This window comes from Microtus pennsylvanicus, chromosome 8 (assembly GCF_037038515.1).
Source record: "Microtus pennsylvanicus isolate mMicPen1 chromosome 8, mMicPen1.hap1, whole genome shotgun sequence".
NCBI classification, from domain to species: domain Eukaryota; kingdom Metazoa; phylum Chordata; class Mammalia; order Rodentia; family Cricetidae; genus Microtus; species Microtus pennsylvanicus.
Window position 1 is genome coordinate 31,986,082 of NC_134586.1, and position 17,826 is coordinate 32,003,907.

Below are 17,826 nucleotides of genomic sequence, written 5' to 3' on the forward strand. Positions count from 1 at the left end.
ATTCACTTATTATATGCCATCAAATGTCTGCTAGTGTTCGGTTGATGAAGTGTATTTACACAGATGACTTCATGTGTTCCAGTACGCGGTGTCTAGTGTTTTTATTTAGATCAAGTTGTTTTGAATATCATAATGTGGTTACTTGGAAGCTAGAGCCACCCTCTCCTTAGGGACTGATGGCTGCAGATGACTGTCATTTCTCTTCTGATATCTATGAGCTGAGCCTGGGACCTAATGTAGAGGCACCCAACCTTTTGACAGTGCAACATGACATTGAGATCTACAAACTGTTCCTAGCTGTCCTGGCACATATATAGTCCCTGGACCACAGGTTGAAAGGGAGGAAGGTTCTGTCTCCTTAAACTTTCTGATAGACATCAGAAATACAATATAGCCTAAGGGAGTTGAAACAGAGTGTCTATATCCAGTCCTTCAGAGGACTACCATGTCAGCCAAAATGTACCACAAGAGACTTGGGGACATAAAGTCCTTACCATTTACACTGTCTCCAAGGAGGTGTCCTAGAGGTATGGATGCCAACCCTACAGCAGTGTGGAGTAGAAGCATAGGAGAGGGTGGCTGAATCTACACCAATTCTCTTCCTAAGATCCATTAACCTCCTTCCTTACTGAGTGTTCTTGTGGCTAATATGAAGGTCAGATCAGGTTCCAGAGCTCTGAAAGAGTCCATTCTGATCACTGTGGTTTGCAGTTTAATGCTTATCTATGTGGCCGGCTGAGTTCTGGGGCTACCTACTCCGCTTCTATTACCAGAACATACATCTTGTTCAGACACCACACTGTGCATGGAAGGTAGACTATCACTGGGCTGTGCTAACACAAAGATGCATACTGCAGACTCAGAAAGCAACACACAGAGCGGCAGGCCAGATGCCAATCAGGTTGTGATAAAAGCTAGCGTTCTAAAAATGTTAGGTTAACTCAAAGAGAGGCAGGAAAAGAACCAAAAAAGGAACAGAGAGCAGTTGGGAGAAATGAAAACAAGAAGCTGGGTACAGAGATGTATGACTAATTCAGCTACTCAGGAACCAGAGGCAGGGGGATTAAGAGTTCAAGCTCCCTAGGCAGCGTAGTAAAACCCCCATTTCTAACTCATTCACTCATTCATTGCAACAGCAATGAAGAAACAGGTAGCAAGACAACAGTCTAAATTTGACCATACCCAATTACAAAAATGTAAATATAAATATAATGTAAATGGTTTGAACATTCTAATCAAAGGGCGATGTTCCTTTTAAAATCCAGGAAGCAGGGAGGAGGGATAAAAAGGTATTGAAACATCTATCGACTGGAACAGTGGTGGGGAAAGGGGTTCTAGGGGGGCGTCAGGGTAGGGGAATGAAGGAGAAAGAGTGACTGGCTAATGGATATATGTGTGGAAACATTACACCAAGCCCCACTAATCTGTGAAATCAACTGTATGTTCTTTAGAAAAAACACATTTTAAATATGAAGACACAGCTAAAATATCATACATACACATACACACATGCGTGCACACACACACAATAACTTGGGCTGGCAAGATGACTCAGAGGGTAGAGATGTCTGTTACTAAGGTGAAATACCTTAACCCAAGCTCTCAGATGCACATGGTGGAAAGAGAGAACCAGCTCTTATAAGTTGTCCTCTGACCTCCGCAACTGTTCCATGACCCCTACACACACAGATAAACAAGTATAAAAAATTTCAAAAAGAAACACTAATAATTAAGTGATAAGAGACAAATAAAACAATTAAAAATAGGCAATTATATGACTAGATACTTCTCCAAAAAGGGGGTGGGGGTGGGTGAACAACAATACAGTTTTAAGTTTTAACTTCACCTTTCCCTCATCACAAAGGTCACATATTGAAGGCTTGGTCCTTGGCAGATGGCATCGTGGGGAGTGACTAGAAAATTCAGGGGGAACAGTTGGAGGAGGAAGTACATCCATGAAGTGTGCCCTGTGAGGATATATTGGGACTCAAGCCTCTTCCTCTTTGCTTCTCAGTAGCCCCACTGTGTGCCCCTCACTGTGTGTCTCCCACCATGATGCAGAAGCCCAAAGGGATGGGCCAATTGACCATAAACGGAAAGCTCTCAAACCAAAACAAAGCTTTCCTCCTCTTGTGTGTCTTGATTATTTTGCTTCAGTCACAGACAACTGATTGACATTGTCAGGAAGAACATAAAGAGATGCTTAGCATCTCCAGCCACCTGTGAAGTGCGTAGTCACTGGGATGGCAATAAACAAGACGGAGAATACCAAGTGACGGCGAGAACGGGGTAGAAGTGAGCCCCTCAGACACCCCAAAGTGACATAAGCAAGTTAAGACAGTATAGAAAGTCAAGTAGTAAGAGTATCAGAGCAACGAGGCAGTCAGAAAAATGCCAGCCTGAGACCGCTGGTTGCAAACATACAGCAAAAAGCAGAGCACATGTGGAAACTTCTGTCCCGAGAGGGTGCTGAGTAATTCAGGCCTTCAGCATTAACGACAACCCATGGTGAAGACCCAGTGGTCTTCTGCATTCTTCACCTCCGTACATCCCATTTTGGAGAGGAACTAACAAGATGGAACAAACGTGCAGCTAAACCTAATAATTCTAATAATAATAGCAACCACTGGTCCTTATGAGGGCCAATACAGGCTCCTGGCAGCAGACACTAACCACTCTTCTCCCTTACGTCGCTGACCCTTCCCATGGGAGTCAGTGAAACGGGACCGGCTTCTCTTATCACCCGCGACAGAGTGGGCAATGGAAGACTTGGAAGGGTGAGCATTTTCGACCATACTTATACAAGAACTTAAAAAAAAATACAGGAATTCAGCTCGAGTACTGATGCTGGAGCCCTACTTCTAAACTGTTTTCCTGCTTCAAATTACAGTTCAGAATTTTTCAGCTGCATGTCCCTGGGCAAGTAACAAGATCTCAGAGCCTCTAGCAAGACTCGGAGGCAAGACTAATTTAAAGAGGGCTGTAATAAAGATGAAATGAGATAATTCAAGCAAAAACAACTTAGCATGGCATTTGGAAATAATAAGATAAATACTAGGTTTCTTTCTCCTTTTTATTTTAGACTTACCTAATAACATATACATACTATAGAACTTTGTGGAGATCAAATGAGGGAATTACATCCAAGTCCCTCCAAACAAGAAAGCTTAATTCTGATGACCATGATAAATGTATGCAAACTAGGGCTGGCTTTATATAAAATTGCTTGGAGCTGGGGATGTAGCTAAGAGGGTACCTTGTCTCCCTAGCACACAGGCAGCCTGGCTTCAATCCTCAGTACAGCAGTAACTAAAGAAATTAATTCATTAATGAAAAAACAAACAAACAAACGGTTAGGAACGTTTAAAATACTAGTTTCTAGCTAGTATTTTAAGGTGTGGTGGTATATGCCTTTAATACCAATATTTAGGAGACAGAGGCAGGCATATCTCTGAGTTTGAGGCCAACCTGGTTTATTTTTTTTTTTCCAACCTGGTTTATAAAGTGAGTTCCAGGTCAGCCAAGGTTACATAGTGAGAGCCTCTATCAAAAAAAAAAAAAAGAAAAAAGAAAGAAAGAAAGAAAGAAAGTAAAAATAAAAGAAAGGAAGAAAGAAAGAAAAAGGAAAAGAAAGAAAGGGGGGGAAAGCCCTAGTTTCCAGACACACGTCTGCTCAGTAGAGTTACCTGTGTAACACAAATAAAGGTTTCTGGGTCAGACAGACTTTTCCGTTTCTAATATCTCTGGCGACATAGCCCTGGGATTTAGATCATTCTAGAGCGCCACAAAGTCTGGGGATGACTTCCTTGTAGACACGTCTTTGCTTTTATCAATCCTTCAGCAGCCATTTAAGGTATTTCACTTAGGCCCAAGCACCAGGTCCTAAGATGGATGCTTTGCTGTCAGAAATATCAATTATTTATAGCTAGAGATTAACCTAGATGATGGCATTCCCTGTAGTACTTTAAATCATTTCTTGCTGATACCCTTTCTTAATAAATGTCCATTTTCTGATTTTATTCTCTCCAGAAATCGGGACACACACCACCACCCTCAACACTTACAGATATGCATCCTTACATTCAGCTGTTGGTGGACCAAAAAGCATTTCAAACAATTCTCAGTATTGGACACACAGACGTTTTTCCTTGCCATTGTTCCCTAAACAATACAGCATGATCAAGTCTTTATATAAGACTTATGGTGAGTTGGGTAATGGATCTCACAAGAATTTAGTACGCAGGAGGATGTGTGTAGGGTATGTTCCATTGCTATGCCATTTTGTGTAAGGGAATGGAGCTCTGCGGGTTTTGGTATCTGTACAGATTCTTGGAACCCAGTCCTCCCCAAGAATAACTGAGTGCATCAGACAAGAAGGGAAGGAAGGAAAGATCAATGTGTGTGTCACTGGGGGAAGATAGGAAGAGAGTCCTAAAGTAGATTAGGCCAAAGAGAATAAAGTCAAGTCTACAACATAGATGAATTTTGGAAAAAATGATGAATCAAAGAATTGAATGACAAAAGACCTATTTTGGTGCCTGGTACGGTGACACACACTTGTGATCTCAGCACCTGAGAGGTGACGGCGGGAGGATCAGGAGTTCAAGACTGGCTTAGGCTACAAAGCAAGAGCCTGTCTTCAACAAAACAAAACAGCAAAGCAAAACCTAACAAATTTTTGAAAAGAAAGAAAAGCAACATACCGTGGTTGAAGAGGTAGAACGGTTGGTGAGGTGCTTGCTCTGTAAGCATTGAGACCTGAGTTCAAATCCTCAGCACCCAGACATAAAGCCAGGGAAGAGTGAACCCCAAAGAGTGCACCCTGAAGAGTGCAGTTACAATCCCAGCTTCAGGAGGCAGAGACAAGAGGTTTGTCCACCCAGCCAATCTAGGCAGCAAGGGTCCTCCAAGTCCAATAAAAGCCCCTGGCTTCAAAGAATGAAGAGGGTGCAGGCTTGGTGGAACATGCCTATAATTTCAGCACTTGGAAGGCAGAGGCAGATGGATCTCTGTGACTTTGAAGCCAGCCTGGTCTACAGAGTGAGTTCCAGGATAGCTAGAGTTACACGGAGAAACCCTATTTTTGGGGGTGGGGGTGGGGGGAAAGAATGAAGAGGATAACAATTGGGGAAGACACCCAACGTCACCTCCTGATCTCCACACTCACATACACTTCATGCGCACACACATGCACACACATGTGCAAGCACACCCACAAAGAAAATGCCTCTTGTCTGACTCTGCTATGGAGAATGCCCAGCATGGGCAAGTCTATAAAGACATATGGTAGATTACGGCCCTCTGAAGCTGAGGAGGAGCAGGGAGCAATTGCCAGCAGCTACATGCTTTCCTTCTGAGTGACGGGAATGTGCTAAGCTTCGATTTCAATCGTGCATAAACCTGTGAACATACTGAAAAGTACTGAATTTGCACCTAAAGCAAAAGCAGGTGACTTGTACAGAACTTGTATATGTCAATAAAGCTGGTTATGAACACATCCTTAAGTAGTACATGAGAATACAAATTAAAAATACAAGATAGAGAAAACAAGAGGACAATAAACAATTTCTGAGTGGCTCAAAAGAAAACATGAAGAGGGGGGAGTGGCCTATTTGACAAATAAGAAAAAAGGTGATCGATGGAGCCCAAATACTGTGCGATTAGTTCAATCACAAGGAGCATCTCTGTTTGAAGGGAGGCTGCTGTCCAGCTGGTGGCTCGGTGGGGGAAAGGCACTGCTGACTAAGAGTGGCTTCCATTATGGGGGTTCACACAGCGGAAGGAAAGCATGGACCCCTCAAGTTGTCTATGATATTCACATTGCGTCATAGCACAAAGGCCCTCTCCCAGAAGGGAAAAGAGAGATTACCAAAGTAAATGAATATTATATCCAACTATTAGTGGCTTCTAAGATACCTTTCTAGGGTCACAGAAAAGTAGAGATGAGATCTCAGAAATTCTAATAGAAGAGAACTGTTGTAGCTATCAACAACACCACAGAGAGTAACATCACCAATGACAAAGACTGACACAGATGGTATCTGAGGCCAGCCATTGTGGAAAAATCTCTATCCTAAAAAACAATTGAAGTCTTAAAAAAATGGAAAATTTTCTTCTAAAACACATCCTTCCACTATCAACATAAGAAAGCATAGAAAAATGAATTTTGTTATATTGACTAAAAAACTGATCGTGATGAACTACCTTCCCGTGAAGAAGATTCCAGGCTCAGACTGCTTCAGCAGTAAACTTCCCAGATATTTAAGGGAAAAACTTACACTCCTGAAAATCTTTCTCAGAGAAAAGAAATGAAGAGATCCTGTCCCAGCCGGTTTCATCCACCCAGTGCAGTGATGATACTAAAAGTCAGTAAGGAAGCCACGCTTCACATAGGAAGCAAACAGAACATTGGCCAACAAAATCCAGTGTGAAATTAAAAGAATAACACATTATAACCAAGTCTTGGTTTTTTATTTGTTTGTTTTTGGTTTTGAGGGTTTTGTTGTTGTAGCTGCTGTTGCTGTTTTTTGTTTGGCATTGTTTTTTGAGACAGGGTTTCACGGTATAGCTTTGGAGCCTGTCCTGGAACTCACTCTGTAGACCAGATTGGCCTCAGGCTCAAAGATCCACCTGCCTCTGCTTCCTGAGTGCTGGAACTAAAGGGGTACGCCACCACTGGCCGGCTCAAGTCTTTTTTTTAAAAAAAAGATTTATATATTTTTATTTTATGTGGGTGAATGTTTTAACCGCATGTGTGTATGGGCACCACATACATGCAGGCCAGAAGAGGGCATCTGATATACATAACCGGAGTCACAGACAGTTGTGAGCCACCATATGGGTGCTGGGAACTGAACCCGGACCTCTGCAAGCACAATGTTCTTAATCACTAAGCCATCTTTCCAGCTCCCGCCACCCCCAATTCCTGTCTTGTTAATCCCAGGAATTAGAAGTCGATTTACAACTTGAAAACCAAATAATCTAATTCACAAATGAACGGTGTGAAGATGAAAACCCTAGTGAAGGTCTGCCAAAGGGGCAAACATCACTGGATAAAATCCATTCACAGTTTAAAATGTGATAAACGGTTAATACAGGGACACTTCCTTAATCTGATAAAGGTGTGTTGAAGAAAAGAAAAAAATCACCAGGTTGTCTTTGATGGGGAAATACGAAAAATTTTCAAATTACACAGTAACTGCTATATCAACATAAGGCATACAAGAAGTTCAAGACCAGAGAGAAAAAAAATAAGCATACAGACAAGAACAAAAGGAAATGGACAAGTCATGGTCCACAAATATTAAGACTGCAATATGTAGAATCCAAGATAATCCAACTGCTAAAGTATATGAGTTGGGATTACTGGGTACCAGGTTGAGCTACAAAAGCATCTGTTGTATTCTATATGCTAGGCATAAGTAAGTGAACATGATTCATTGCTATCAGCACTGGAGACCTACCTAAGGTGTCGTGTGTGTTAGACAAGTCTCCGAGTCCTGAGCTGTACCCTAGGCCTCTTCTTCCTTTCAGGTTTCAGACAAGACTCTCACTAAGTTGCCCAGACTGGCCTCCAAATCTCTATAGCCAGAAAGGCCATAAAGTTGCAATCCTCCTGTTTCAGCCTCCCAAACAGCTGAGATTACAGGCCTGCAACACCAGGCTCTGCTAAGAGAATACAAATTTTAGAATTGTACCTGCACAATAGGAAAAAGATGAAACTCAAAGAAGAGATCTGGCAGAGGTATGAGAGAGCTGCACAGAGAAAACCACAGGAAGTCACTTAGGAAATGAAACACCTGGATAGATGGGACATAGCATACTCGCGGACTAGTGTGCTAGCTTTGCAAATGTATCAGTTCTTTCCAAACTGATATCAAGAGTTAACTAACTTCCTAATCAATATGATAAATTATTTTTTGAATTGTTTTTATAGAGCTATATTTTTTTCCTGCTCCCCTCCCTTTCTCTCCCCTCCTCTTCTACCCCCTCCTATGGTCCCCACACTCCCAATTTACTCAGGAGATCTTGTCTTTTTCTACGTCTCATGTACATTAGATTCATATATGTCTCTCTTAGGGTCTTCTTTGTTGTCTAGGTTCTCTGGGATTGTGAATTGTAGGCTGTTGTTCTTTTGTTGTTGCTGTTGTTATTGTTTGCTTTATGTTTAAAATCCAGTTATGAGTGAGTACATATGGTATTTGTCTTTCTGGGTCTGGGTTACCTCACTCAATATGATGTTTTCTAGATCCATCCATTTGCCTGCAAATTTCAAGATGTCATTATATTTTTCTGCTGTATAGTATTCCATTGTGAAAATGTACCACATTTTCCTTATCTATTCTTCAGTCGAGAGGCATTTAGGTTGTTTCCAGGTTCTGGCTATGACAAATAATGCTGCTATGAACATAATTGAGCACATGTTTTTGTGGTACCATTGAATATCCTATGGGTATATACCCAACAGTGGTATTGCTGGGTCTTGAGTTAGGTTGTTTTCTAATTTTCTGAGAAATCACCATATTGATGTCCAAAGGGGCTGTACCAGTTTACACTCACACCAGCAACGCAGAAGTGTTCCCTTTACCCCACAACCTCTCCAGCATAAGTTGTCATCAGTGTTTTTGATCTTGGCCATTCTTACAGGTGTAAGATAGAATCTCAGAGTTGTTTTGATTTGCATTTCTGTGACTGCTAAGGATGTCGAGCATTTCCTTAAGTGTCTTTCAACCATTTTAGATTCCTCTGTTGAGAGTTCTCTGTTTAGGTCTGTACCCAATAAATGACTTTTAATTTTTCAGTTTACTCTTGTTCGTGGTCAATACTCATGAATACAACTGACACAATGAATTAAAAAAAATAAGTTAGCTAATTCTTTCAACTGAACCAGCTTTTTAAATTTAATTTCAGTTTTAATTTTATCTTCTGCCTTTATTCTTACTGATTTTCCCTTTATTTCTTTCCCACTGATGATTCTACCTCTTCGTTACATAATTAATTTATTTCAATATTCATTAACACCGGTATTTACTTTTCAATTTCTTTCTGGCACTGCTTAACCATACTGCTGAGATTCTAAAATACCCGTTTTCTAGAAAATTTAAGGAATCATTTCATGTTTCTCCTTTGATCCCAGAGCTCTTTGATAATATATTTTCAAGAATAGAAGCTTTCCCGTTTCTTTTATCTTTTTCCATGCCTTTTGCAATATTGCAAAATTGGAAATAACAGGATTTGAAAGCATGAAGTTTTGCTGCTGATCTGTGGCTACTTGCAAACCTGATTTGCACAGCTCCGTGCCAAGTTTGCGATGGGTACGTTGGGGCTTGATGGCCTCTGACATCCCTTCCAGTTCTCAGGGTCTATTATCTTCATGCACATGCAGATCAGGGTAAAAAAAATCTGATTTTAATGACTGCTTCTCTCTTTAGAAAGATTTTCTGCTTGCTGAGGAAACCGGTGTCTTCATACCCTGACTCATGCCTAGCCTGGCTGCGGGGCGGAGTGGAGTGACTTCAACTGGGTATAAAACTTCTTCAAGGAGGTGAGCTTAGGACAAAGCATGGGTGGTAAACATGGGAGATTCCAAGCCCAATCTGGCCACCACCAAGCAGAGATCTCGGGTTGCAGGGCTCCTAACTTGTGGCACTTCATCCCACCACAGGCTGGTCATGCTGTGGTCTCTTCGGAGTGACTCTTGCACACTATTTCTACCTGAGCTATGCAGCCAGGATGGTCTGTCAGTCCCAATCCACGCTGGTGCTGTGCTGGTACCTTGGCCTGTGCCTCGTTGGTCTGTAGCCCAATGCTGCTACTGTTTTCAGTAGGAACCATGAAGTTCATTTGATGTAGAAAGGTTTACTTCCTGCTGCCACATGACCACTTGAACTCTATGTTCAGAAGATTTGCAAACTTTTTTCCTCTCGGAAACGTTTTTTGTGCATGGTTTTTTGATATCGGTGTTCCCATCTGGCGCTTAGAGGTGTTTGACCCATGGACTAGAACATACGTACAGAAATCTAACCTTGGCCATCTTGCTTTTTCCTAATTTGGCTTCAGTGGCCACGACCTTACTTACCAGGCTTTCAGGCTGTCTTTAAAACACAGTATTATCTAAAGATTGGCTCCAGGATTCCTGTGTTGCTGAAACCCCACAGACGTTCAAGTCCCCTCTACAACACGGTGCGATGTTTGCATACATCTGGCACATCCTCCTAACTTCCCATCAGGCCCAGCGCCATGGGAACACCACAGGTATAGGTGTTTTGTATTGTCTAGGAAATAATGACAAACAAGTGGTCTGTGTGTCTTCAGTACAGTTGCCACCATCCCAGGGTAGCAGTGTATGCCAGCCTGAGCCATTGATGTGGAACCCAGAATAAGGATAAGAAGAGCCATTTAGATTTTTGAACAAGTCACTTCCTTCATATAAAGTTACGCCTTTTCTTTCCCTCTGTCTCTGAGCCCTCAGGCCTTTGAGAGCCCAGGGCTCCTCCGAAGGCAATAACACCTACGTCAGGGCTGACGGGGTTCTGGTTTTGCCCTGCCTGGGGTTATACTGAAAGGTTCTGGAAAACCACTAGTAGGGAGCTTAGTTCCCCACACTGCTCCTACACATATGTCAAAGCATACTTGTGCCCAGTTCCGGCACAGGGAACTCAGTACAAAGATGCTCTCTTCCCACAATGCCTTTCACATGACATCTCTATTCCATCCCTTCTTTTCTTTCTTCTTATTTTTCTTTTCTTTCTTTCTTTTATTCTTTTTTTTTTTTTGAGATAGTGTTTCTTTGCATAGCTCTGGCTATCCTGGAACTTACTCTGTAGTTCATGCTGGCCTCAGATTCAGTGAGATCTGTCTGCCTCTGCCTCCCGAGTATTGGGAACCATGCCCAGCTGTCTAAACCCCATCTTCTTAGCAATTAATGTATATTCGGATCATAGCTAGCTAATCTGTTTTTTATCTTTTTAGATTAATGTGTATTGGTGTTTATGTACGTGTGTTCATATATGTGCACCACATGCATTCAGGTGCCCATGGAGGCCAGACAGGGTGTCAGATCCCCTAGAACTGAAGTTACAGGCGGTTGTGACCTGTCTTGTGGGTTCTGGGAATCAAACCTGGGTCCTTTGCAAGAGCAACCAGTGTTGCTAACCACTGCCACCCCCCCCCCATCTACTGAGATATTGGCTTTCCTCACGGAAGGGAGGCTTGTGAGCGCTGTTGTGACAGAATTGCAGGGTACGGACACAGTTTTAATCCTGGGCTTAGTCTTGGTAATCTCTCATTAAACTGCTCCTGTCACTTCAGGTAAATGTTTTAATTAAAATGATACTTTAATCAGCCAGCAGCCCCAGGCTCGAAGCGGTGGTAAAGATAAAATACTGCCAGAGAACCCAATCCTATTTTCCAAGGTGCTTGCTGTCTGCGGAGCACCTCCTGCTGCTGGCCCACCTCCTCTGAGTTGGAGGCTGTGGGCACCAATCCAGATGCAATTCGGGCTCTCCCACCACTGCAGATGCTGCATTGGGTACACACACACACACGCATGCACGCACGCACACACACACACATGCACACATAGGCACATGCACACATGCATGCATGAGCGCACACACACACACACCTTTTATTCTCTGTTGAAGCATCAGGCCCTTTGCATCCAGGAGGAGTTTGAATTGAGCCACATCTGCCTCTTTCTGTTGGTAACGATACTCTGCTTAGCTGCAGCTGAGCTGGGATGCCTACCTGGGATTTGGAGATGGGCTGGGGAACAACCACCTGTCACATACACTGGGTAGCAGCGCTGGCTCTAGTGGGGACCACAGCAGTAATAAACTGTGTTTGAAGATCCAGAGGACAAGGATCACCTTAGGACATAGTATGGGAACTACGGAGAGACTAACGCCACCAGGGGTGTGTCTGACTCCCATCCCTGAATAATCAGAAGAAATTCATTACAGTTCTGCACATTTAAATTCTGCATCAAAACCTTTTTAAGAAATAGTATTCAAAGCCAGGAAGTGGTGGTTCACACCTCTAATCCCAGCACTCTGGAGGCGGAGGCAGGTGGATCTCTGAGTTCAGTCTGGTGTAGAGAGTGAGTTCCAGGATTGCCAGTGCTACACAGAGAAATCCTGCTTCAAACAATCAAATAAATAAAACAAAACAAACAAACAAAAAGAAGTAGTATTCAAGAACCAAAGAAAGAAAGCTTAACAGCGACTGGATTAAAAATGGCATTATGGTTTATGGATTTCCTAGCACACACCCTGTCTTACAGGGCTGTCTCTCCATGTGTCCTGAGGACTCAGAACTTTGAATGGAGCTCCAGATTCTCAAAGGATTTTGAGCAGATGTTCAATGCTTTAAAGAGGTGCTTTGGGTGTTTGGATTTATCTCTAATTCTAAATAAATGAATAGCTTCTTAGTGAGCACTTAGGGGCTGAATCCGGACCTACAGAAGAGCCTGGAAAGCTAGGAGTAGTCTTTACATTTAGCTCAAGCTCCAGCCCCTAAGGGAACAAAACCCACAAATTACAGGGTGTTTTCTTTTTCTTTATTTTTTAACTTCTTTTTGGTTGTGAGTCTAGCCCTTAGCAGCTGGACCATCTCTCCAGCTCCTCTTTGACTTCTTTCAGGCAGACAATGGGTTCTCAGCAGCCTCATGTCAGGTACAGCAGAGATAGGCCGGGACCCCTGCTCACTGGGTCATCAGAGATAGTTTCATGGCGAACTGTGAGAGGGGGCTCTAACGGTGGGGAGTATGTGGACAAGGAACCCCGAGGAGCAGATGTGAGCTGGCAGGAGAGCTCAGGTTGTAGCGGGGGACAGTTTGGAGAGCACGGGACTTTGGGGGCAGCAGTTCAGGGTAGATTTGGCTTCTGTTTGCTGGGGGCCTTGATGATAAGCGGCAGAGTGGTGTTTGTGCCCTAGGCTGTGGGGAATTATTCTGGGTATGAGTCAGGGATGCGCGATGACGAAAGCACCGCTCCGGGCTCTTTATCTGGGCTAACATTTGAGAAAGGATGGGGGAAGCTGATTCTTGGAGTTGCAAGCGTACTATGGGGCTAGAGTGTGGGGTCTTAAACAAAGGCAGTGTTTGCTTTTGAAAACTGCAACATCAAAGTCCAAAATGGTGGCCTAATTAATGAGTAGCTGGAGATGCAGGTTGGCTGGTTTGGCAAGAAAATACTCATTCCATCCCTTGTGCCGGTCCATCCCCTCAAGGTTCGGGAGATGGTGCAGAAGGCCTGGTTAAGTTAGACTGCCCTTCCAGATGGAAAGTTTCTCTAGATTTGCTCCGTGACCAATTTTATCACAAGAAGATCTAGTATCGTGTTTTCAGAAACAAACCAAGAAAGCCTGGGTTGGGGTGTAGCTCGGTGGTAGAGCATGCCCTGAGCATGTCAGAGCTCTGGGTTGGACCAGAGCACGAAACCAATCAAAACGAACCCAACAAGAAAGCCTGTTGGCGTCTGTGGCACCGGGCAGCTCTTTGAGGGGGTTTATTTGGGGGGTAGAGTGCTTGAAAGAACATCAAATACTAAAAACAATCCCCTCTCAGTAATTCTGTTATTTCAAAGGGCCACCATTCTTCTGAGAGAATGAGCTCCAAGGGTAAGATGAAGACAAAAACTAACACAAATATGTGAAATTTCCATAAATGCGTTGCCCTGGGTGTCTGCCTCACACCTCGAATGCTACCCACTTAACTCAAGCCCGTCTCCTTTCATGTCCAAGCCACCTGCTTGCAACGTCATGTTGCAATGACCAGCTCAAAAAGTAGCTTTTTGAGAAATCTCACCCACCTGAGGCAAAACTCCAGGGGAGGCCTATTCTTAATACATTCTTGTTGATATTTATCACTCAGCTGTGGTATGAAATGCCGATTTCTTACAACATAGGCATGTATTTATCAGCCAGATGCCGGCAGCTGCAAGCTGGCTGTGGCTGGGTTGCACCTGCCCATCCATTCTGAGGCCCAGGGCGGCTGTTTCTGTGGTCCTGGAAGAGCGCAGTGAGTTGCTCCAAGTGTAGAGTAATTGCGCTGTCTCCCAAGGCACTGGCTGAGAAGGTCCTAGCACACAGTCTCATGCCAGGGAGAGGAAGGCAGACTCACTTGGCAGTGGTGGGACCATATCAACAACTTAACAGGAAAGGACAGTGAAGAATCCAAGACACTGCTCACATCTAATCGCTAGGCAAAATCTGAGGACTGTCTATTACTAGTGTATTTAGTAAATGTGAAATAAATAAAAAAGGAAGGAACCCTGGAAATCTTGTCTGTCTGGATACGCAGGCACCTTTGGAAATGATCTCACTGAGGATGTGTTTGGCCAGCCCTTTCGTTGTGTTTCCTGGTTAAACGGTGACATCAGAAGTATAAAGACTGTCTTTATTGATGGGACACTTCTCTAGCTTCCTCTTGCCTTTCTGGTGCCGAGGGGAGGGGTCGAACCCAGGGCCTCACACACGCCAGACAAGTGCTCTGCCACTGAGCTACAGCCCTGGCTCTGATTTCCTTCACATCAGATATGCATCCATTTCTTTACCTTCCAGGTGTCAGAGAGAACCCAGTCACACACACTTGAAGGAAACACCACAAAGTGCCAAACATTCAGCAGGAGTGAAACCCATGACCGTTCTAAGGAAGAGCCATGTTTCTTTCATATGTTCTCAGTAATGTTGGGAAAGTAAGGCCTAGCTCTGGGACCCCTCATAGTTAAATCGTTTCCTCCGTGATCCTTTGCTCTTACCCTAGCCATACTCCCAGAGTCTAAAGTCTTTTGCCTGAGAGTTCCTAGCCCTCCTGGGACCTTGTCTCGGCCTCCCTTTCCTAGCTCCCCACAGGCTGATGGTCTCTGCTTTAGCTGCGGAGCCAGGAGGACAGCCCCACAGCTTCCTGCCCAGGCTGCACTTTGCTGTCTGCCTCTGAGCACGTGCTCTCCTCTGCAGGGTCGTGGGAGGCATGTGCTGCCATTACAACAATTTCACGGTCTCGCCACCAGGTCTCGCGGGAGATAAAGAGATGACTGACACATGAAAGCATTTGGAGATCAGCGTTAAAGGCCTGGCACTTACCTTTTGGGATGTCTTTGCATTCTTGAACAACTCATTGCTAGAGTTTCTCTCTAACCCCAAACCCGGCTGGATCCGTCACTACTTCTTTCCTCTTTATAGTGTCCGGCCAACACCAGTCTTCCTCGCTAAACTGCACAGTCCACAAGCGCAGAGCCTTTGTTTGTTTTGTTTCTGGGACCTGGCAGAATAGTCGACGATCAGTTTGTAGTCTTTGGTTAAACAACGTTAAACTAATCGCTTGATATCTTAGGATGTTAGTTTTTTTTAATGTGGATAGGTGGATGAATCGGGTCGTCTTCAAAGTTCTTAGCAGATAGATCTGCTTTGTATGAGTGATCCCTGAGGCTGACTGATAGCCGCGACTGGCTACAGAGCGTACTCGAATAAACAGCCTCGCAGAAGCCATGCGAAGCATGCACGTGGGAGAATCAGGACAGGGACATTTTAGTTGTACATAGAGGCGGTGGGTACAAGATGTTTGCTGTTCGGTGAGACTCTCTGAAAATCTTTGTAATAAAAATCTGTGGAAAACAAGGGGTTCAGATACAAACGAGGCCTTTAAAGAAAAGCTGAAGAAACAATTAATGTTAAAAATCACCAAGAGAGTTGGGGCTCAGGGGGTAAAGTGTCTATGTGGGGCAAGCATAAGGACCTGAACTTGATTCCCAGTTTTTTTTCTCAAAAACAAGGTGGACAAGACCTGAGGAACAATGCCCAAGGCTGACCTCTGGTCTGTAGGCTCACTGGTACAAGCACACACATGTACCCTCACTCAAATAAACACACATACACACACACACACACTTGCATGTGTGCATACATAACACTAAAAATGAATAATAATGGGCTGGGGAGTGGCTCAGTGAGTGAAGTGCTTGCTACACGTGGTGGTTTGAAAAGAATATCCCCCCCAGGCCCATAGGGTGTGGCCTTGTTGGAGTAGGTGTGGCTTTGTTGGAGGTGTGTCACTGTGGGGTGGACTTTGATGTTTCAGAAACACAAGCCTGGCCAGTGTGTCACTGTTGCTCCCTGCTGCCTGTGGATCCAGATAGAGAACTCTCAGCTACCTCTCCAGCACCATGTCTGTCTGCAGGCCACCATGCTTCCTGCCAAGACGAGAATGCACTAAACTACTGACCTGTAGGCCAGTGCAAATGAAATGTTTTCCTTTGTAAGTGTTTCCATGGTCATGGTGTCTCTTCACAGCAATAGAAACCCGCAGGCTCTACACCAGCACGAGGACCCAAACTCAGATCCTTGAGAAATCTGGGCACTGGGGTGTGCATTAGCAACTGTGCAGGAGGGGATGGGTGGATCCCTCTCTGAAAGGGTAAACTCGAGACTCAGTGAGGGACACCCCCCCCCAAAAAAAGCAAAAGCATAAGGTCATTTTGATCAGTTCAGCAGGTAAAGGTGCTTGCCACCGAGTCTGACAACTTCAGTTCAATCCTCCAGACCCACATGGTACACGGCGAGAACTGACTCCCAAAAGTTGTCCTCTGACCCCGACAGGTGCACACACAAGTGAGCACACTTGTCACAAAGCATGTACACACTAAAAAAATCAGCAAGCGTGGTTAAAATAATGAAAGATGAGCTAAAATAGATGGTACATTTTTAACAAAATGGTATGAGCATTCAAATAGATCATTATATAACTATCAGAGGTGATGGGTAGATCTGAAAAGATCAGAGGAAGGGGAGCCTTCGTGGGAGACTAGTTAATGGGGCAGAAAGTATTTCATGAGATAGGTGTTATTACAGCTGGGCCTTGAAGGATGTATATAGTTTTGAGGCAATGAACACAAGAAAAGCAATTTGGGGTTTGGCAAAGACAGCTCCATGGATCAAGGCACTTGCCACCAGGCCTTCCCAGTCTGATCCCCAGAACTCACATGGCAGAAGGAGAGAAAGGACTTCTGTAAATTACCCTCTGGCCTGCACGTGCATTCTGTGATGCATGCACATACATGCATGCACACGCACAAACACACACACGCACGCACACGCACACACACACACACACACACACACACACACACACGCACTCAGCTTCAAGGAGCTGACAAGAGGGCAGAGTGGTAGCCTGAGCCTGTGGGTGGAGCAAGAAGGCAGGAACAAGGATCTTGAAGTTTCTATCAATGTAGTTGCAACTGAAGTGGGAGATAAAGTTGGAAAGCCGCACTGAGGAGAGTCAGACAGCTCGGAGCTCTTCCTCTTTTGCGTCAGGGGCCAGCGGGAAGCTTGGAATATGCTATCACATTAAATCTTTACAACAACCACAGGAGGTAGGTGCTATTCCTACCACAGGCGTGGCTAATGAGGAAAGTTTCCCAGCAGGTGAGTGGGAGACCACGTACCAACACCACCCCACGGCCTGTAGATGTGCGTGCTATCTCCCTGGGAAATAAAGATTACTCTCCCTCCACAGGGCCTTCAACGCCAAGTTCAGGAGTTTGAACTCTGCTTCCTAAGCCTGGGGATTCACTGAGAAGATTCTGATCAGGAAGTGACAAGGTCAGATATTTTAGACAGAGTGTGTCTGGTAGAAATGGGTAGGAGAGTACAGCAGGAAGCCCCGTGAAGAAGCTATAATAGTGGGGGTGTGGACTGAAGCCCTAATACGGAAGACCAGCCGAGCAAAAGAATGGTCTCAAGAAGAAATAACCGACTGTCTTTCTCACATATGTGGACTATATTGAACAGTTATTTGCTGTGATATTGACTCGTTTGTTTTAGAGA